The 8683-nt window shown below is 43.0% G+C and overlaps 1 protein-coding gene across 1 annotated transcript in view; it reads left to right on the top strand.

Annotated features, from left to right (window-relative positions):
• Positions 1 to 6657: 6657 nt before the first annotated feature.
• Positions 6658 to 8683, top strand: part of Cnot6 (CCR4-NOT transcription complex subunit 6) — an 89082-nt gene continuing 87056 nt past the window's right edge. The window contains exon 1 of the mRNA XM_023713085.1: positions 6658 to 8314. The gene's annotated coding sequence lies outside the window, so the exon portion shown is untranslated. The remainder of the gene's footprint in view (positions 8315 to 8683) is intronic.

The raw sequence follows: 8683 nt of genomic DNA, 5'->3' as shown, positions 1-8683 counted from the left end.
CAGGTGCTATTGCTGCTGCTGTTGGTCTTTGAAGCACAGGGAAGAGTGAGGCTTTTCTAGAATTTTCCCTCTCCTTTTTCACCCATCTCACATCAAGAAAGCTTCCTGCCTCTGTCTCCTTCCTCGTTCTACACACCCATGTTCAGCTTTTGTTGTCTCTAACCTGCCACCTCCTTGACACATCTTCTTATGGTTCACGCTGTTGACAGCTGCTCCCAGTAGGAATCCAATGTTCTCTGATAAGTGGTGCTTATCTACCCACCTTTTCACGTGGAGAGGGTGAATCCAATCTTCTACCCCATGGCAGAAGGCAGTTTCAGGGTCCAGTGTCACTCCTCACCCACAGATACTATGCATGGAGCTGGATGATGCACCCAAGAATGTGTCCTGGAGGGACAGCCACGGTCAAGGCCAGTGGGTGGAGCTGGATGAGGCCCATGAGTTCTGAGAGAGTGGGCCTGAGGTCCCAGAGAAAGCTGAGGAAGAGCCAGCAGTGAGACCCTACCCCCTTCAAGGAAGGAGGGAAGAAAGCTTACACCCCTTCTTGATTCTCTCAGTCTGAGGATCTTGGGTCATCATAGTATGGACTAAAATCGTGTTTTGAACAACTCTACTGCACAACATGATGACTAGGATAGAGAATAATACATTCCATATTTTTAATTTGCTAAAGAATATTTTAAATGTTTCCAGTAAAAAAAAAAATGGTGTGTATGTGTGGTGAAGGATTTGTTAATTATCCTGATTTAATCGTCCCACACTGTAAACATGTATCAGTGTTTACCTCACAAATATAATTGCTCTACAACTTACAGGTGTGCACATATTCTAGTTCCAACACTGAAAAGCCTCATCCTGTCTTCCTGAAGCAGCCACTATTTTAGAACAAACACAACCAAAAAGTGATGCGCGATCTGCAGACACCACCCCAGACTGAGGGAAGGGCTTTTCATGACAGGTGCCAGTGGCTCCACCTGGTGACCTTTATGGGACATTACATCTATTAATTTTCTCCGCAACTCTGAGGGAGAGAGACCCCAACCCTTACCTCACTGATGTGGTAAAGGAGCCTCAGGGTGGAGATGCTATTTCCAAAGCCACACACCCTGGAACGGAGGAACATTTAGAACTCCAGCCCAACAGTCTGTCAATGGCTGTGTTTAAAATCATTCAGGGAGCCTTTTATGCTGGAGTCCAAACTCTCAGCACCACCCAGTCATGGGGCTCCTGGCCCTCCGGAGGGTACACTCACAACAGCCAAAGGAAGGTGGCCCACTCCACGCACAGCAGGGACTCGCCCGGGACCTAGGTGAGCAATGGAGGCCCCTTCTTGGTGGACCCTGGTGTGGGGGTGAGGGGAAGCTGCTGTGGCTGTGAGAGCCTCTTGGGCTCAGGACGGCTTACCTTTACCAGCTCGACGTATCAGCATTTAGCAGTAGGGATGTGTTTGACTGAGGCATGAGCACAACACACACGTGTACACACACAGTTGGGTTTCCATATTTACAGGTTTCACATGCATGGATTCAATCTATTGGAGATTAAAAATATCAGGACAGCATTGCATAAACACTGAACATATTCAGAGTGTGTTTTTCTTGTCATTATCCCCTAAATCATATAGCATGACTGTTATTTACATATCATTTATGTTGTATTAGGTTTCAGGATTTCCATAGGAATCTAATGATGATTTAAAGTGTGGGGAGGATATGCATAGGTTGCATGCAAATGTTGTTATTCTCTAAAAGGAATAGAGTAGCCGTGGAATTTGATATCTGAGATGAGCCTGGAGCCAAAATCCTGTGCATACAGAGAGAGGAATACACACTGAAGAACATGCATCAGCCTGTAGACATGGGGAAAGGGGAGAGGGACAGCATGACTGGAAAGCGGGTGCTTGAGTGGCTGCTGATGTCGCCATGTGCACCGATTGAGGGGCAGTTTCCCAAGACCCCATAAGCATGAGAGTAAAGGCAGAAATGTCTGTGATTCCCTAAAACAAAGAGCAAAGGGTGTCTTCAGTGAGTTTTCCACCAAGGAATAGGGACAGGGGAGTCATACTGTGACAGGGATTTTTTAAGACCACCCAACCAAGAAGAAGCAGAATAGCTTCCTGGCTCCCTGGCAAGGCCAAACAGCAGTAGGCTGGGACAAGAATGTCTGTCACCTGCAATCCTGGTCTCCAGGGACAAAGTTAGCTCTGTAAGGGTAGCTGTCAGTCAACAAGCTCTACCCCTGATATTTCAGTTATTCCTTCCACAGAAATGGGAACAAGCCCAAATCGCCTGACATTTGGGGAAATCCAACTCCCTGGAAAGGGAAGGGAAGGGAAAGCAATGGAAAGGAAGGGAAGGGAAGGAGGAAGAGAAGGAGGAGGAGGAAGAGGAGGAGGAAGAGGAGAAAAAGACTCACCGTGACTCCTGTAAACAGAGGGCAACTCTGGAAATGGAATGGAAAACTCAGAATCCTCAGAGATTATAGAGGCTGTTGAGTTGGGGAAGTCAAAACGTGATTGTGATGAGGAATATAGTTAATAAATACTTGGTTAGAAATGAGATAAAAATATTTATGGGCAGGCCAGTTAGCTCAGCAGATTAAAGTGCCTGCTTAGGCAGACGCAGGGACCAGGGTTTGGTCCCCAGCATGCCTGCCTGACTCACCCCCCAGGGCAGGCTGAGATGGCAATTGAGACTGGTTGTGGTGGCACATGCCTGTAATCCCAGCTCTTGGGAGGCTGAAAACAGGAGGATCACTCCGAGTCCAATCTGTAGTGAGACCTGTAGACCCTGTACTAAATACATTTAAAAAAAAATACTTGTTCTTCCAAGTAAATGTCAGAACTTACTGATTGGAAGTCAGTTGTACTTTTAATACTAAGAAAGTCTGAGCCTCAACAGTAAGCGGATACAGATAGGAAAAGTCAGACTACGTCTATAAAATGTCAGTATCAGGCTATAGCTTCAAATCTGAAATGATGTTGATCCAATAATTATGTTCAAGCTGTGAAAGCCTGTGGTTACAACAAATGTGGACCATGGTGAATGAAGCTTCAAAGTATTCTGAAATTTGCAGTAGTGTGAAGTAAGCACCTAGAGTAATGGTGACCATAAGGGCTTGGATGATTTGTTTTCGATTACTTTCTATTAGGCTATGATAGGCTCAAGAAATTGAGACACCTGAGGCTAGGGGACAGATGTATTTAACAGAGGGACTTCTAATGTGTTTAGTGGATGAATTCCTGTAGGGGGTCAATATCTGCCTGTTCTGCAGTGGGTATTCGGCTAGAGTGATAAAGGATTAGAAGAACCCTGACAAAAAGAATATTCTGGAATAACGAAATTATTCCACAACGGATGCCTTTTTGTGCAGTTACTGTATGATGGCCTTGATAGGTCCCTCCTTGTTCTATGCCATGTCATCCTTCACATATAGTGAGGACATTAGTTATTATGCTTGGAGTAAGGAGAATTGTGGGATTACAGTGAAATCATATTACGAGGCCTGAGGTAAATAAGAGGGCTGATGGGCTTCTGTGAGGGGTCAAGGGCTTGGTTAACTATATGGTATGCATGTGTTTGATGGGTCATTAATTGCTATCCTCTAAGTAAAGGCTTACTGGGAGGATGAAAACTTAAGCTTGAATTAATGTGACAACAAATTCAAGAATTATGAGTAATAGTATGACAATAAATGTTGTTAGGGCAGCTGGTGGGCTAAATGGAGATTAGTACTGAAGTTGCTCCACCAATTAGGAGTGTAAGTAAGTGGCCTGCAGTAATATTAGTGGTGAGTCTAACTGCTATAGGTAGAGTAAATAAACTAATTGTTTTGATAGTTACAAGTACAGGAATAAGGAGAATTGGTGTACCTTGTGAGAGGAAATAGGTAAAGATATTTTTGTATTATGGTGGAAACCTAAAATTACTGTCCCAGCTCAAAGGGGGACAGTAATAGCTATTCCTACATTTATGGATAGTTGTGTTGTAGGAGTAAAGGAATGTAGTAATAGTCCTAATAGGTTAGTTGTTCCAATACATAAAATTAATATTGTGTATTATGTATACATGAAATTAATATTAGAGATCAAGTTCATCCTTTGGTACTATGAATTAGTATTATTTTAGGATTGACTTGATTAATCATTGTTAGAAGGTAGTAATTCAATTATTGATTAATTGTTTAGGGTTGGGATATAAAATAACAGGGAATAAAATAATGAGTGATGCAATAGGTAATCCTAATATGGTTGGCATAAAGAGGCAAGTAGATTTTTGTTTCTTTTTCAAGGTGTTTTTTGTTTTATGGTTTCTAGGTAGATTGTTTGGGGGTTAGGTGAAAATGAGTGTGTTTAAGTTTTAAACTGGAAAACTATAAATAATGCTGTGAGTATTGATAGAACAGTAATTGATCATGTTGATGTATCTAATTGTGACATTTCACCATTGGGAGATTTCTCCCAAGTCTTTAACTTGAAAGGTTAATGCTAAGGGCCGGGGAGATACTTCAGTAGACCCTGGCAAGTGCAAGGTCCTGAGTTCAATCCCCCGTACCGAAAAAAAAAAAAGTTAATGCTAGCTAGCTTCATACTGGCTTATAGCATAGAGGAACATCAGTTTTCAATGTCTTTAACGGTACTATTTCAAGGACATTAGGCATGAAACTGGTTAGAACCACAGATTTGTGAGCAATGACTGTAGAATAATCCTGGATGGAATGATGGTAGAATTGTTTGGTTTAGGCATCCTGAAATAGTGTCTGTTTTTAGACCTAGAGATGGGATGGCTCATGAAGGGAGGACCTCTTCAGATGAAATTAATAAGAGTATTGGTATTTCTATTGGAAGAAAAACTCAGTTATCAACTTCAAGTGATCGAAGTTCACCAGGTTTTAAATCTGTTGTAGGAACTATGTATGAATCAAAAATTAATTCTTCATAGTCTGTATATTCAGGACTTCAATATCATTGATGTGCTATGGCTTTGTCTGTTAGTAATGGATTATTAACTTCAGCTATTATGTATAAAATTCAAAGAGATGGTAGTGTAATTATAATTAAGATCATAGCTGGTAAAATTGTTCAAATGGTGTCAACTTCTTGAGTATCTATTGTGCTAATGTGACTTAATTTTGTAGTTAGTATGAGTGAAATAAGATATAGTACTAATGTACTAATTAAGAATACAATTATCAGTGTATGGTCATGAAAGTGAAGAAATTCTGTAATAGGGGAGGTGGCATCTTGAAAACCCAGTTGATAAGGATAGGTCATAGAGATACACAGAAATTTATCCAATAACTTAACTTTGACCAAGTTATGTAATAGTTTTGCTAATATCTATTTACTATAAAGAAAGTCATAAAGGTTATAGGAAGGGCTGGCCAGATAGCTCAGAGGATTAAAGCACCTGCTTAGGCAGACACAGACTGAGCTTTGCCTAAGCTTGCCTAAGCAGGTGCTTTAGACTGCTGAGCTATCTTACCAGCCCTTATTATGTAATTTTATTGTAAGTTGGTTCTTCAAATGTATGATATGGTGGAGGACATCCATGAAGTCACTCTAAATTGATTGAAGTTAATCCAGTTGTTGTTACTTCTTGTTTAGAAGCAAATGCCCCTCAATGCTTCTAATAGTATAAATATTACTATCACAGCTGTTAGAGAAATAGGTGAACCTATGAAAGTGACAGGATTTCAGAATGTATATGCGTCTGGTCAGTCTGAGTATTAGCATAGCATGCTAGATAAGCCTAAGAAGTGTTGTGGAAAGAAGTAATATTTACTTCTGTAAATATAATGAAGAAGTGAATTTTAGCTCAGGTAGACTCGAGAGTACAGCCTGAGAATAGAGGAAATCAGTGAACAAATCCACCTATAATTGCAAATACAGTTCCCATAGATGACATAATGGTTTTGTGTAGAGTGGTATCTATGAAGAACTGGCTAATACAATTCCTGTTAGTGTTCCTACAGTAAAAAAGGAAAATGAAGCTGAGGGCTCATAATACAGCAGGACATCATTTAATGTTCACTCCATGTAGTGAGGCTAATGAATGAAATACTTCTACTCTGCTTGGAATGGCAATAATTATTGTGACTGATGTGAAGTATGCTTGTGTGTCAACATCTGTTCCTACTGTAAATATATGCTGAGCTCATACACTAAACCCTAGGAAACCAATTGATATTATTGCTCAAACTATTCCTATATAACCGAAAGGTTCTTTTTTTCCAGAGTAACATGTTATAAGAGATGATTTTATCCTCAACTAAAGATGTCTACAACTTGCTTTTCTTCCTCTCAATGTTTTTTGGACTCATTCATCATATGTAAATCAAGCAGTTAATTTGTTGCACATTCCTTTGTATACACGTTCTATAACTATTGGATTGCTTTTTATTCTAGTTTTGTTTGCAATTACTAATGATACCCAACATTCCTGTGATCTTGGAAAGTTATAACTTCACCAGGTTTCTGTTTATAGACACTTACTCTGCTTACAGATACTTTTAGTAAAATGAGGACAGTGACATACTGATACCATATAGTAGATCCAACAGGTAGATTTCAGACTCTTGTGTGCAAGCAAAAAATTTCAAACACATATCCAGTGGGGAAGGAAAAGGCAACAGCATTTATTGAAGGAAGATGTACTCAGGATAGATTCCTGCTGACAAAAATGTGGCACCAACAGAAAGGTGGTTCTGGGACAAGAAAGTAAAAATCACAGCAGAGCATACAGAAAAATCAGGCTTTCAGATTTTAAAAGAGGTGTACCCCAGCCTGAGTGCTCTCGGTGGGTCTCTAGGTAAAATTGACAGGAATGACTAGATAGCATATTAAGTCATCTCAGGGGCTTTCAATAAGCATGCATGTCCAAGAATTCACTCAGATGAAATGATGTGTATGAGATACAGTTTATGCTTATGAACCTTTAACACAGGGAAAAGATTACTGAGAGTCAGGTCATGAAACCTAACATGCATGTGCTCTTTTGGCCTGGAGCCTCAGAGATCTTCTGGGTCTTTGCTATTTTATTTTCCATTTCTCTCAAAATAATTACAGGAAGACTGGCCTGGGGTGTTGCTTGAGCTCAAGTGGGTAGAGAGAAATGGTCTTCCAGTCCCCACTGTATATCTATACTATTAACATGTAATTTTGTGATGGAGATTAAATGAATTCATAGATGTAAAGCCTTAACATAGTGTGGTGGTTCCTTACCAAAGCGATGCTAGGCTCAAACACACAACTCTTGCCCTAAACAGAACATCCTGATCTTTGAACAGCTCCCACCCCTTGTTATGATTTGGATCTAAAATGTTTCCCAAGTCTCATGTTTGGAGGTGAGGCCTGGCTGGAAGGGGCAGGCCGTTGGGGTGTGCAGTGGAAGGCTGTACTCCCCGACTCTACCTTTCTCTCTGCATCATGATCACCATGAATAGCTTTCCTCAGCCTTGCCTCAGCACCCTAGAGCCAACCAACTAGACGGAGTCCACTGAAACTGAACCAAAACAAATTTCTGAATTACAGGTACCAGGCATTTTTGTTTCAGCAACGCGAAGGCGACTAATACTCCCTTCAGGCCTTCCAGTACACCGCCAGTTCCTTGCCTTAAGTGCTGCCACCCATTTCCCACATCTAGCCAAGACAGACTGCAGCAGGATGACACGCGTTTCTCCCTTGTTCACTGTTGTCAGTATCTGGGACCAGGATTCACTGTCATTTCTTCAGGGTTGATCTTCCAGGAAGGAGCCTGTAGTCCACCGCAGTTTACCAGCTAGATGGCTGGGCAGCTATTGCTTTTTCTCCACGCCATACCCTTCACCTCTGATGAGTTTAATAATCTGATGTTACTCCTGCCCCTAGATTTTGAGATTACTCAAGGAGGAGAAGGGTCCGATTTATCTCCGCCCACATGCCCAGCCAACTAAAATTTCCTGTTGAAAACATCATGGCTCCGACCAGCCCTTTCCCTGCATTTCGGCAAGCACCACTGCACTGGGCCTCCTGATCTTCAAACGCGTCTCTGATCAGTTCTTGTGGCTGGGACCCCACCACCAAAAGCTGTCCTTAATTTACAGCACTGACTGAGCATTAGTGGACTGAAAAGGGCCATTCATTTATTTTTTCTGCATACTGAGGCAGGAAGACTTATTCAACTGCTCATTCATACTTCGGCAGATCGATACTGGCCACAGTTAAAGGTCTGCCAATAGACGTGCGCTCCCAAGCCGTGGACATGCAGAGGGCGGGGAAAGAGGACACATCCGGGGCAGCAGTCGCCAGGAAAAGCGCGGAGGAAAGCTGCTAGAAGTGAGCAGCCAGGGACGAAACGTGCGCTGGAGGAGACACCGAGCTCCACGCGGGGAGCGAGCGGGAGCGCAGCGGCTGGAGCGCGAGCAGAGCTGCGAGAGCCCGCGCCGGCGGGGGCGGACGCGCGCGTCGGGCCGGCCCACTGCGCCTCGGCCGGGGGTCAAGGCTGAGGGCGTTCTCCCCCTCAGGACGCCGAATGGTCGCGCCCGACGGCGGCGACCAATGGGCGGCCGGGATGTTGGAGCGGCGGCGGCGGCCGGGGCGCTCGCTGGCTGGGGGACGGCCGCCGCCATGATGCTTGTTTGCTTTCAATGAAAACGAGGGGGGCGCGGAGGAGGCGTCGGCGTCGGTGGCTGCGGCGGCGGCGGC

Source organism: Octodon degus, unplaced genomic scaffold, assembly GCF_000260255.1.
Source record: "Octodon degus isolate 3935 unplaced genomic scaffold, OctDeg1.0 scaffold00029, whole genome shotgun sequence".
In the NCBI taxonomy this organism is placed as follows: Eukaryota; Metazoa; Chordata; class Mammalia; order Rodentia; family Octodontidae; genus Octodon; species Octodon degus.
Note: the sequence above shows the minus strand (reverse complement) of the source record. Positions and strands in the feature narration are given on the sequence as shown.